We start from the raw sequence: 12,234 nt of genomic DNA on the forward strand, positions 1-12,234 counted from the left end.
TACAAAAATTAGCCAGGAGTGGTGGTGCATGCCTGTAATCCCAGCTACTCGAGAGGCTGAGGCAGGGGAATTGCTTGAACCCAGGAGGCGGAGGTTGCAGTGAGCCGAGATCACACCACTGCATTGCAGCTTGGGTGGCAGAGTGAGACTCTATCTCAAAAAAAAAAAGTTTTTGTTAATGTTGACTGCATCTCAAAACATAACTTCAGTGCTCTTCAGGCTTCCAAGCTTCTGTCTCTTTACTGTCACTTGTCAAGCACTGCCCTGTCCACCAAAGGAAGAAAAGGCAATGCAAAGTACATGTTTTATTTATTTATTTGAGACAGGGTCTTGCTCTGTCACCCAGGCTGGAGTGCAGTAGTACAATCACAGCGCACTGCAGCCTCGACCTCCCATGCTGAAGTGAACCTCTTGCCTCAGCCTCTTGAGGAGTAGCTGAGACTACAGGCACACTCCACCACATCTGACAAATTTTTTTTTTTTTTACTTTTTGTGGAGACAGGGTCTCACTATGTTGGCCAGGCTGGTCTCAAACTCCTGGGCTCAGGTGATACTCTCACCTTAGGCCTCCCAAAGTGTTGGGATTACAGGCATGAGCCACCACGCCCAGTCCAAAGTGCATTTATTTATATAGCCCTGAATTTCAAAGAAGAAGATTGTTATTCACTATTTCTTTTCTAAGCCAATCCATTAGCAGGACCCAAATCTGTCCATTGTTCTCCATCCCCACTGCCATCATCTCTTGTCTGGATGCCTGAAAAAGCCTTCTGACTTGTCTCCCTGCTTCTATTCTTGCTCAACTACAATCCTTTCTCCACACAGCCCTCAGAATAATCTTTTATTTTTTATTTTTTTGTTTCTTTTGGTTTTTTTTTTTTTTTTTTTTGAGACAAAGTCTCGCTTTGTCGCCCAGGCTAGAGTGCAGTGGCGTGATCTCGGCTCACTATAGCCTCCACCTCCTGAGTTCAAGCAATTCTCCTGCCTCAGGCTCCCAAGTAGCTGGGACTACAGGCCCGTGCCACCATGCCCGACTAATTTTTGTATTTTTAGTAGAGACAGAGTTTCACCATGTTGGCCAGGCTGGTCTCGAACTCCTGACCTCAGGTGATCCACCTGCCTCGGTCTCCCAAAGTGCTGGGATTACAGGCGTGAGCCACACGCCTGGCTTTTTTTTTTTTTTTTTTTTTTTTTTGTGACGGAGTCTTGCTCTGTCGCCCAGGCTGCAGCGCAGTAGCGCAATTTCAGCTTACTGCAACCTCCACCTCCCAGGTTCAAGCAAGTCTCCTGCCTCAGCATCCCAAGCAGCTGTGACCACAGGCACCCATGACCATGCCAGGCTAATTTTTTGTATTTTTAGTAGAGACAGAGTTTTGCCATGTTGGACAGGTTGGTCTCGAACTCCTGACCTCAAGTGATCGGCCCTCCTCAGCCTTCCAAAGTGCTGGGATAACAGGCATGAGCCACCATGCCCAGCCCAGAATGATCTTTTAAAGCATGTTACTCTCCTTAAAACCCCATGATTCCTCAGAGTACTTAGAATAAAATCCAAGTTCCTTACCATGGCTAATAAAGCTTTACGTAATCTGGTCCCTCAAACCTCCCCATTTCATGTAACAGTTATCTATTGCTGCATAACAAACCTCCCCAAAAACATAGTGATTTAAAACAGCAATGCTTTATTATTTCCTGTGATTCTGTAGGTTTTTCTGCTGGCCTCACCTAAAAGCGCTCACACAGCTACAGCCATCTTGATGGTGCAACTGTGGCTGGAAGGTCTACATATCCTCATGTGTATGTGAAGCAGTTGGTGTTGGATGTTGGCTGTGCTCCTCAGTTATCCTCCTTGTGTCCACCTGTCCTCCAGTAAGCTAGACAGAGCTTCTTCATAGCATGGTGGGGTTCGAAGAGGGTGATGATAGCAAAGCCCCAAGGCCTCTTAAAGTCTAGGCCCTGGAATTGTACACCACCACTGCTGCTATTTTCTATTGAACAAGCAAGTCACAAGGCCATCCCAGATTTAAGGGGGTGGAAAAACAGATAATGTCTCTTGACAGAAAGAGCAGAACATCAATTGTACAGGGGCATGGACCTAGGGAAGCATGATTCTCTGGGTGCCATTATTATAACAAGCTATTAGCCCTCATCTCCACTGCTCTTTTTTCTGTTCTTCAAACATACCAATCTTCAGAAACTCTGTACTCATTTTTCCCCAGTGGCACTCCACAATCTCTATTAGGAGGGATTTAGGAGGATAGATCTGGTTGGAAGAGGAAACTAGGTGGTGGACTTACCTTAAAAGTTGAGTGCATAGTGAACACATTGCTCTACTTATTTGGGATGGTTAAGGCAGTTAAACTCCAGCCCCATCCAGCACTTCCTTGGTGCCGTTACACTTGGCCTGGCCTTTCCCAGATCTTGGCATGGCAGGTCTTAGCTCACATATCAACACTTCAGAGAGACCTTCCCTTACCATCTACTAAAATACTTCTCTTTTCCATCTCTCTCTCTGCCTGTTATTTATTTTCTTCCTAACACTTGTTTCTACTTGCTGATTACCCAAGGCAAATTAGCAGCTTCCATAGGATTCTCATTGTATCTTACCTTCTAGGGTTCCAAGCACCTTCTCCAGAAGGTCCTCCCAGAGTACAGTGTGTGCAGAGCCACTTGGAGATATCTGTCAGCACTCCTGTGTTAGGTAGAATAATGGCATCTCAAAGATAGCCACATTCTAGTCCCTGGAACCTAAAAATGTGTTAGGTTACATGGCAAAGGGGAATTAAGTTTGCACATGGAGTTAAGGTTGCTAATCAGCTATCCAAATTGAAAACCAAAGAGAAGGCAATGGGAAAGGACTTGACCAACATTGCTAAGTTTTTACCAGCATTGAAGATGGAGTAAAGAGGACACAAGCCAAAGAATGTGGGTGGCTTCTGGAAGCTGATAAAGGTAAGGAAAAGGATTCTCCCTCAGAGCCTTCAACACAGCCCTGCAGACACGTTAATTCTAGCCCAGTGAGAACCCTTTGTGACTTCTGACCTGCAGAACTGTGAGATAATAAACTTGAATTGTTTTAAAGCACTAAGTTTGGGATAATTTGTTATACCAGTAGATGGAAACTAAATAATCCCCACAGAAGAGACAAGGAAATAACCCATATTACTGTACTCAGCTCCTCTCTTCTACCATGCCCTAAGGCCACTGACCATCCTCACTCAGAGTGTCATCCCAACCACATTGTTCCAAGTCCCCAGCTCCATGAGTATATTACAGTGGCTGTCTTGTAATACTGCATGAGTGTAAGCAGTGGTGTGCTGGAGCAGGCTTATACATACTGGCTCTCTAGAGCTAACTGTTAAATTTTCAGAAATTGTGCAAGCCACTTGTTAAACATAGTCATCATTAAAAATTAAATTATATAAACTTACAATTAAGTTATATTACAAAGATAATAAATACTCAAAGCTCATCCCTTCCTTATTTTACTCCATTTAATCATTATCTATGCTTGTGAAGTTATTTACCTCTATTGTATCTGCATAGTGGAAATACTATATAATGGTGTGCTATGCATATCTTTGCAACTCGGCATTCAGTGACATTATTTTGGCAGGTTGAAACAGGCCACGGTGGTTGTATTTGCACCATGGAAATAGGCAAATGCTACCAATCAAACCTTCTCCCTTCCCCCATCCCAGAGCCGGTTATTTGTCACCTGCATATAGGGCAGGTGATATCTGACCTTAGGGTGTTGCCAAGCGCTTCAGGGTGTTCTTTGTACATATCACAACAAAGACCATAAATATCTGACCAAAGCAAGTCCCAGGAACCAGTGAGACAAAATTCGTCTACTAGGCCCCTTGAGGCCTCATAGTGTCTGGGTCTAATTCATCTTTGTTTTACCGGTGAAGTGAATGCTCAGTAAATGTCAACTCAATAAAACGAATCCATGATTTCCTCAAGGGGAAAAGTTAAATCTAACTTGATTAAAGCCCTCTAGACTGCACAATGACTAGTACTTTTATCTTCTCGAGAACTTATCATAAACATTAATTCAATTTAATTATTAATTAATTTAAATCAATAAGAAATGTTCCCTAAATGTTAGTAGTTATTATCATTACAATTATAACTGTTTAGCCCAGAGTGGATCCAAGTCCATTGATATGTCAATGTTTTTCTATATTATGTATCTTTTTCTTAAAGCAAGATGAGGGAGCTCTCATACTTACATTTTGAATAATACTTCATTATGAAAGCTTTTCTTGTCTTAGATTTTAGAAAGTTTCTAACAATCAATAAGCCAGATAAAAAATTTTCACTAGCAACTAAAATTGCTAGTGAATTAAAACTGCTAGTGACACACACAATTAAAGACAAATAGTTACACATTTTCCTGCCTTTGCCAAATGACAATGAGGGAAAGTTGATAAAGGAAGCTTCTTTACAGAAGAATTCCAGATAATAAATGTGGAGAGATGACAGAATTTCAAAAGCCACTATTTTGTAATTCTTAACAAAGGAATTGATTCAAAGCAAAGATCATCTGAAGCCAAAAGATGAGAGGTTGATGGAGGATACAGTGAGGAATCAGGCCTCCACTCCTTAGATCTACTGATCAGTTTTATTGTCTTAACTGCAAGTGGGGCAAGCATGCCACTTACGTGCTTTCTGATGAGATGCAGGATAAACAATATAGCATCACTTCTGAGTCATTCTTGCCATAGTGACTAACATGCGTCTTCTCCAGGTTTTATTTTATTTTTTTATTTTGAGACAGAGTCTCACTCCATCACCCAGGCTAGAATGCAGTGCTGCGATCTCAGCTGGCTGCAACCTCTGCCTCCCTCCTCCAGGTTTTAGATCCAACTTTCAGTTTATAAAAAGTCCAGCATTTTCCTTCAGAATTTTGACTAGGCTCAGTGGCTCATGCCTGTAATCGAGCACTTTGGAAGGCTGAGGCAGGAGAATTGCTTGAAGCCAGGAGTTCAAGGCCAATCTGGACAACATAGCGAGACCCCATCTCTACAAAAGGTAACCTTTTTCTAATGCTTAGCTGGGCATGGTGGCATACACCTGTAGTTCTAGCTACTTGGGAGGCGAAGGTAGGAGGTTGGCTTGAGCTGAGGAGTTTAAACCTGCAGTAAGCTATGATTTTACCACTGCATTCCAGCCTGAGTGATGGAGTGAGATCATGTCTCTAAAAAAAAACCAAACCAAATAAACAAACAAACAAAATAGAAATCAGAGCAGGGACCAGGTAAGTGATACCACAAGGAAGCTGACGGGTATGTGCAGAATATTGAACTATTGGACAACTGAACAAAAAGGGAGACCAAAAAGTGCTTTAGATGAGACAAGTTTTTCTCATAAAGCTAAACATAAGTGTACACTCTGAAAACATATGTCCATAAAAAGATTTATGCAAAAATATTTATAGCAACTTTATTCATAATAGCCTAAATTGGAAACAATCTAGATGCTCAGTAAGAGGAGAGTGCATAAACAAATTGTAGTAAATGCACGCAATGGAATGCAACTCAGTAAAGACACAGATGAACCTCAAGAATATCATGCTGAGCACAAAGAGCCATACTCAAAAAGACTACATACTGCAAGTGTGCATTTTATATAAAATTCTAGAACAGGCAAAACTTATCCATGTTGAAAGAAATCAGATAAGCGGTTTGGGGGTGAGGACACAGTTCGCTGCCAAGGCACAGATGGTAACTTTCTGAGGTGATGGGAATGTTCACTATTTTGATGAGGGTGTGGGTTACCAGGTGTGAGCATTTGTCAAAACTCATTAAATTGTATGCTTAATACCTGTGCGTTTCTCTCTATGTAAGGATAAGTCAATTAGGGAGGAAGGGGAGGACAAGGAATGGGAGGTGGAGAGAGAGAGGGGGGGATGGAGGGAGACAGAGGAGAAAGAGAGACAGACCTAACAGCCAGACAACTGCAAAAAGTTTTCAAGAAAGCCTAAATGTAGACTGTTTGTATGGTCATTTAGATCAGGGGTGTCCAATATTTTGGCTTCCCTGGGCCACAATGGAAGAAGAATTCTTTTACCACACATAAAATACACTAATACTAACGAGAGCTGATGAGCTGATAAAGGAAAAATCACACCAAAAAATCTCATGATGTTTTAAGAAAGCTTACGAATTTGCGTTGGGCTGCATTCAAAGCCGTCCTGGGCTGCATGTGGCTCGCAGGCCACGGGTTGAATGAGCTTGATTTAGATGACTCCAAGGAATTATAAAATGTTCCTTTTTTTTTTTTTTTTTTGAGACTGAATCTTGCTCTGTCGCCCAGGCTGGAGTACAGTGGCCGGTCTCAGCTCACTGCAAGCTCCGCCTCCTGGGTCTACGCCATTCTCCTGCCTCAGCCTCCCAAGTAACTGGGACTACAGGCGCCCGCCATCAGGCCCGGCTAATTTTTTGTATTTTTAGTAGAGACGGGGTTTCACCCTGTTAGCCAGATGGTCTCGATCTCTTGACCTCGTGATCCGCCCACCTCGGCCTCCCGAAGTGCTGGGATTACAGGCGTGAGCCACGGCGCCTGGCCTATAAAATATTTTTGATGAAATAAGGGCGTGTGGCTATGTAAGAACATGCCAGCCGGGTGCGGTGGTTCACGCCTGTAATCCCAGCGCTTTGGGAGGCCGAGGTGAGCAGATCACTTGAGGTCAGGAGCTGAAGACCAGCCTGGCCAACATGGAGAAACTCTGTCTCTACTAAAAATACAAAAATTAGCCAGGGATGCACCTGTAGTCCCAGCTACTTAGAAGACTGAGGCGGGAGAATCGCTTGAACCTGGGAGGCGGAGGTTGCAGTGAGCCGAGATCGCGCCACTGCACTCCAGCCTGGGGGACAAGAGCGAAACTCCATCTCAAAATAAAATAAAATAAAATAAAATAAAATAAAATAAAATAAAATAAAATAAAATCGGATACATAAAGCAAGAGTGACAAAAACTTGATATTCCAGAACTTGGGTGGTAGGTATGTGGGGATTTATAGTTCTTTTCACTGTTTTGTGTATATTTGAAAAATTTCAAAATAAAAAGATAGGCTGTCTTAGGTAAACAAAGACAGTATATAATACCCACAGTGTCAAAGCAGAAAGTATATGGACGCTCTCAAAGTCATTTCTCTTATCAGGCCAACTCTCCCTGCTTTCTTCCTGCCTTGGCTGATAATTTACCTTTTATGAAAATTCTCACATTCCAATACCTTGATTACTAATGGTTATAGTAATCACTTTTATTTCATATTTCAATCAACAGATCAACATTTATTATTAGCCATGAATATGTGCCGCTGAGAACGTCCGGAAACCTCCTCCTCCTCCCGTTCTCCGTTCCACCCAGAGGAGTCGCTCCCGAGAACGGTCCTTTCTGCCTGGTAGAACCTCGTATCACCACCAGGAGGCGCGCCCTCACTGAATTTGCTCCGCGGCTGCTTCAGGAAAGATAAAATCAGCCCCGCAGTCTGAGTAACTGGTTATCAGGGTTTCGGCGCGCCCAGGACCGGTGTTTGTCATTGTTTAGGCACGTCTCTGGTGACCTCATTCCACTATACCCAAGTCTTTTTGGGGAAACAATTACCCTGTTTGAACAGAACAAGTAAGGCAAATTGGTAACTGGAAGATGACTAGGTGCTTCTACGGGATGTGTTGGGACATCCTGTCTTCCCCTGGGGCTTAGCTTTGGGTGTGGACCCTTCCTCCTCACTTCATGGCTGGGAAAGGAGTCGAGTCACCCCTCTCCGCAGGGGCACAGCCCCTTCTTTGTCCTGGATAGGCCTGGCTGGCAGAGCAGGAGTGAGCTGGCCCGTGTGGACAGGGGCGTCACTGGGGACAGACGAGAGGCCTCGACCTTCAGAAGCCTCTGTGGCAGGGAAGACCCCGAAGATGGCGGGACCGCTCTAAACTGCCAGGCGCTCTGCAGGGTCGGGCGCCCATTCTCCTGCACACCCCTGGGCCTCCCGTTCCCTCCGGCCATGCACTGAGTGCCTGCTGGGCTCCAGGCCACCTTCCTGCTCCGTGAGCCAGGCCTTTAGAGGACACAGGGCTTGAGGGGGAGGATGAGAGAGGGAGGGTTTCTCTCAGTTGCAGATCTGATCCTGCTACTTCCCGCTCAAGAAAATCCTTTAGAGGGGGCAGCTTCAGATGGCTCCCTGTGGCCTCCAGTAAAAAGCAGAAGCCCTGTCATGGCCTAGGGGCCTGCACAATCAGCCCCTCCCTCCTCAGTGCCACTCTGCGCTGCCCGCGTTCACTGCCCTCCAGCCCGGGCGGCCTCTCGGTGTCCACTGCCCTGTGCTCACCGAGATGCTGTTGGCTCTGCCTGAAGAGTTCCTCTCCTGGACCCCTCCGTGCTCCCAGCCAAAGGCCTCCCCTCAGGCATTCTTCCTGCATCCTGAGCTTTTCCTTCGAAGCTTCTGCCACAACCATAACCCCATGCTTCCGACTCCCCCACTAGACTCTGAGCAACACAGAAATAACAGCATTTCCATAAAACCTTTTGAGAACTGAAAATACTCTACGCATCCATCATGACCTCAAGCAGTGAACCAGGTAGCTGAGGCTTTGCTTTCCAACAAGACCCCAAGGAAAGTGGCACAAGGGGAAAGAAAGTATTTGGGAATGAGGAACCTTCCTGAAGCCTTGGCATTACACCACGGTCAGCAGTCTCCTTTTCCTGTGTGTAAAGCTGACCCTAGCCAGGGATCAAGGGAGATCAGAGCTTATGAAAGGCAGGAGTAAGGGCTGAGCAGAGAAGTGGCAGGAGCATGATAGTCATAACCAGACTGCTCAGAGTATAGAGTCCAGAAGCACCCCTTTTGCCTGCCTCTATGATATCTCCCAGTCCCTCCCTGCTCTAGGCCTTCCTAGCAGAGCTGTCACCAGAGGGGGCCTCTGGAGGAGAAAAGGAATCAATGTGAAAAATTAAATTCTGGCTACTGTTCATCTATACATTCGTGTGTTCATTTAATAGACCAATGGGGTGGCGCGTGTGCCAGGCACTGGGATAGGTGCTGGAGATGCCTTGGAAGAGCTCAGATATAGCCAGCTGATGGGGGAGGCAGTTAGTAAGAAAATCATTATGGTGCAACAGAAGCACTTTAGCAGCTTCACGTACAAAGAGGACTCCACTAACATAGAGGGACAAAAGCCTGGACCTTCTGGGGTTGGAGAGGAGGAAGGTAGGAAGGTGCTAAGTTTAGGGAAGATATACAGAGCAGGAGGGCATTTGAAGATCAGGTTAGCCGGTCAGCCAATAAGTGCTTACTGAGTGCCTTCTGGGTGCCAAGCACTCTTATAGGTGCTGGAATGCATCAGGGAAGAAAACAGGCCCTGCCCTCATGGAGGTGGCATTCTAGTGGGGTGGGGGGGAGGGATGCCGAGCATAAATATTAATAAAAAATAGAATAAGTAAGTGCATTCTATAGCAGGTTAGAATGCTGTGGGGAAAATAGAACAGTGTAAGGAGGTCAGGAGAGTTGGAGAGGGGTTTAGCACTTTTGGGGAGGTGGTCAGGTAAGCCTCAAGGAGAAGGTGACATTTGAGCAAGAACTTACCGTAAGAGAAGAAATAAGCAGAGCCCAGGTATGGTTATCTGGGGGAAGTGATCCAGAGATACGGGGAGCAGCCAGGGCAAAAATCCCTGACGCCACAATGTGCTGGCATGTTTGAAGAGCAGCAAGAAGGTCAGTGTGACTGCAGCAGAGGGCAGCAAAGGAGGAGAGAAGGTCAGACTGCAGAGGGCCTTGTGGGGAGTTTTAAAGACTTGGACTTTGACTCTGAGAGAAATGCACCATCATAGGAGCAGTGGTATGCTGGCCAACTAGGTCTCAGAGAAAGCCCTGGTTTGTAGCATTTGCCAATTTCTGTGGTGTAAATCTCCCACCTTGGCCTATTTCAAGCCATGAGTGTGGCATTCCTGACCACAGAGTAGGGGAGAGATGTGCAGGATTGGCCCTCACTAATTAATGCTTGCCATTCCAGCCCACCTCTGCTTTGGAGAATTCTGAGCAGAGATATGACATGATCTGACTGTGTTGCAAGGAGGTCACTCTGGCTGCTGTGTTGAGAGCCTACAGGCGGCCAGGGAAGCAAGGGCAGAAGCAGGGAACATTTAGGAAGCTCTTGCAGTGATTCAGGTAAGAGACGACATGTTCAGAGATTGGGTATTCACTACTAGTACGGTGACTCAAAGGCAGATTCTAGGTGTTTTCTGAAGGCAGCATATAGAAACCCACCTGGATGTCTTGGCAGACACGATGTGGGTTATGAGAGGAGAGCAATTCAGGGTGGCTCTAAGCTTTGATAGAAGTTTTAGGGGGAATGAGAGGAAAGGCATTCTAGGCACAGGGTACAGCATGTGAAAAGCCACACACATAAGCACACATTCTATTTGGGGACAGAAATGAGGAGTGTGGCTGTTGAACCAGTTATGTGAGCAGAGGGAGCAGACAGGGCTGGTAAAGAGGGTCCTGTTCAGGTGTACCCCAGACAGGAGCCAGAACTTCCAGGCAGTTTTGAAGATATTCCTCCTCCAGGACCAGGAGGAAAATTCTTTTTTTTCTTTTTTCTTTTTTTGAGATAGGGTCTTACTTTGCTGCCCAGACTGGAATGCAGTGGCATGATCATGGCTCACTGCAGCCTCCACATCCTGGGCTCAAGTGATCCTCTTACCTCAGCCTTCTGAGTAGGTGGGATGACAGGCATGCACCACCATGTCTGGCTACTTTTTAATTTTTTTGTGGAGATGGGGTTTCGCCGTATTTCCCAGGCTGGTCTTGAACTCCTGAGCTCAAGTGATCCACCTGCCTTGGCTTCCCAAAGTGCTGGGATTACAGGCATGAGCCACCAAACCTGGCCCCACAGAGTCTTTCTGCACAGCACTTGCAATTGTATTCCAGGTGGATCTTGAAGTTCAAACCCCATCTATGCCACAGAATAGTTATTACTTACTCAGATGCAGTCTTGGGATGTTTTTCATACTTAGATGTTTTGTTTTCCCAGTTAGCCTGGTAGTGTGTGTTCAGGGGCTGACCTAGCCAGGGCTGAACTCACAGAGGCTCTCAGGGATATTTATTGTATTCAGATGACTCAGGCTCCAAAAAAGCAAAGAATAGATATTCAGTGTTCATGCTCAGGGTCTGAAGGGGGTATCCATCTGTCTCCACCAAAGATGGAATTCCTGTAAAAGGACCATAAGTGTGTGTGTGTGTGTGTGTGTGTGTGTGTGTCTTTGTAGGTATGTCTGTTTTTGAGGATTAAACATATTAACAACAACTCTCATTTATTAGATGCCTACTGGGCACCAAGAACTTGATATTCTTATTGAAGCCTCATAACAACAACAGCGCAGTGAGGAATGTAATTATGGAATCTCTGATTAACAAGCTGGTCATGAGAATGACATGTGACTCCCTGGTTCATTTTATCTTTGGAGATATTTGATGATTCTTACAGCTTATTTATTTGCAAAATAAATTTTATGAATTTATCCCCCTTACAGTTTTTATGAGCTTGCAAGTGTGTCTGTAATTCAAACCCAACTATGCATGATAACTGAGATTAATTTAAAAAAATACAAATGCATGTCTGCATTCAAATGTTTGTAATGAATGGTAATATTAATAGATGGATAGCTCTAAGCCAAATGATTTTACTAAAAGAAAACGCTCATTTGAATAACTGCTAGATCATGAAGAATAAATCTTGAGCTAAAAGCAAAATAATGATAATAATGTCAGTTACAAATGTGTATTCTATGTGCTTTGGTAATTTGTCCTAAACTTACCCTTAGGAACACAAGTCACAAAATGCTTCTGTTGCTATGTTGATGCTCAGGATTGTAGAGAGACTTGCTCTGTCCTTTACTCCCTTCATCTACCTCTTGCCACACAGAGAAAGTCACACAAGAAATACAGCTGTCTCCATCCTCCACGTGGCATGAGCTGGGGCCAGGGCTCTTTGCAGTTCAGGTGGAAATCCCCAGGAAACAGCCCTCATAGACCAACTCTGAGCCAGGGGCAAATGAAGATGAGTCCTTCAAAAACAGTAGCTATTCCACAGTGCTGCTTGTGTGCAAGTACGGGCTGCTTGTGTGCAAGTACAGCAAGTTCTGGGTGCTGAGGGGGTTGCGATTGCGTTGCTGACTGACCCTCACTTCCTTTCTGGACCTGAGAGCATTTCACAACAAGAAAGGGTTTTCTAAGATAAA

The 12,234-nt window shown here is 45.0% G+C and overlaps 2 long non-coding RNA genes across 2 annotated transcripts; both read left to right on the forward strand.

Moving 5' to 3' along the window:
- The first annotated feature begins 4,788 nt into the window (after positions 1-4,788).
- Positions 4,789-8,975, forward strand: LOC134759709 (uncharacterized). Its single transcript, XR_010136295.1, has 2 exons — positions 4,789-5,031; positions 7,288-8,975. It is a non-coding gene; the product is annotated as an uncharacterized LOC134759709 (long non-coding RNA).
- A 31-nt stretch (positions 8,976-9,006) lies between these two features.
- LOC129057707 (uncharacterized) lies at positions 9,007-11,530 on the forward strand. The gene is made up of 3 exons (XR_008522427.1): positions 9,007-9,205; positions 10,008-10,162; positions 11,315-11,530. It is a non-coding gene; the product is annotated as an uncharacterized LOC129057707 (long non-coding RNA).
- Positions 11,531-12,234: the final 704 nt, after the last annotated feature.

This window comes from Pongo abelii, chromosome 12, assembly GCF_028885655.2.
Source record: "Pongo abelii isolate AG06213 chromosome 12, NHGRI_mPonAbe1-v2.0_pri, whole genome shotgun sequence".
NCBI classification, from domain to species: Eukaryota; Metazoa; Chordata; class Mammalia; order Primates; family Hominidae; genus Pongo; species Pongo abelii.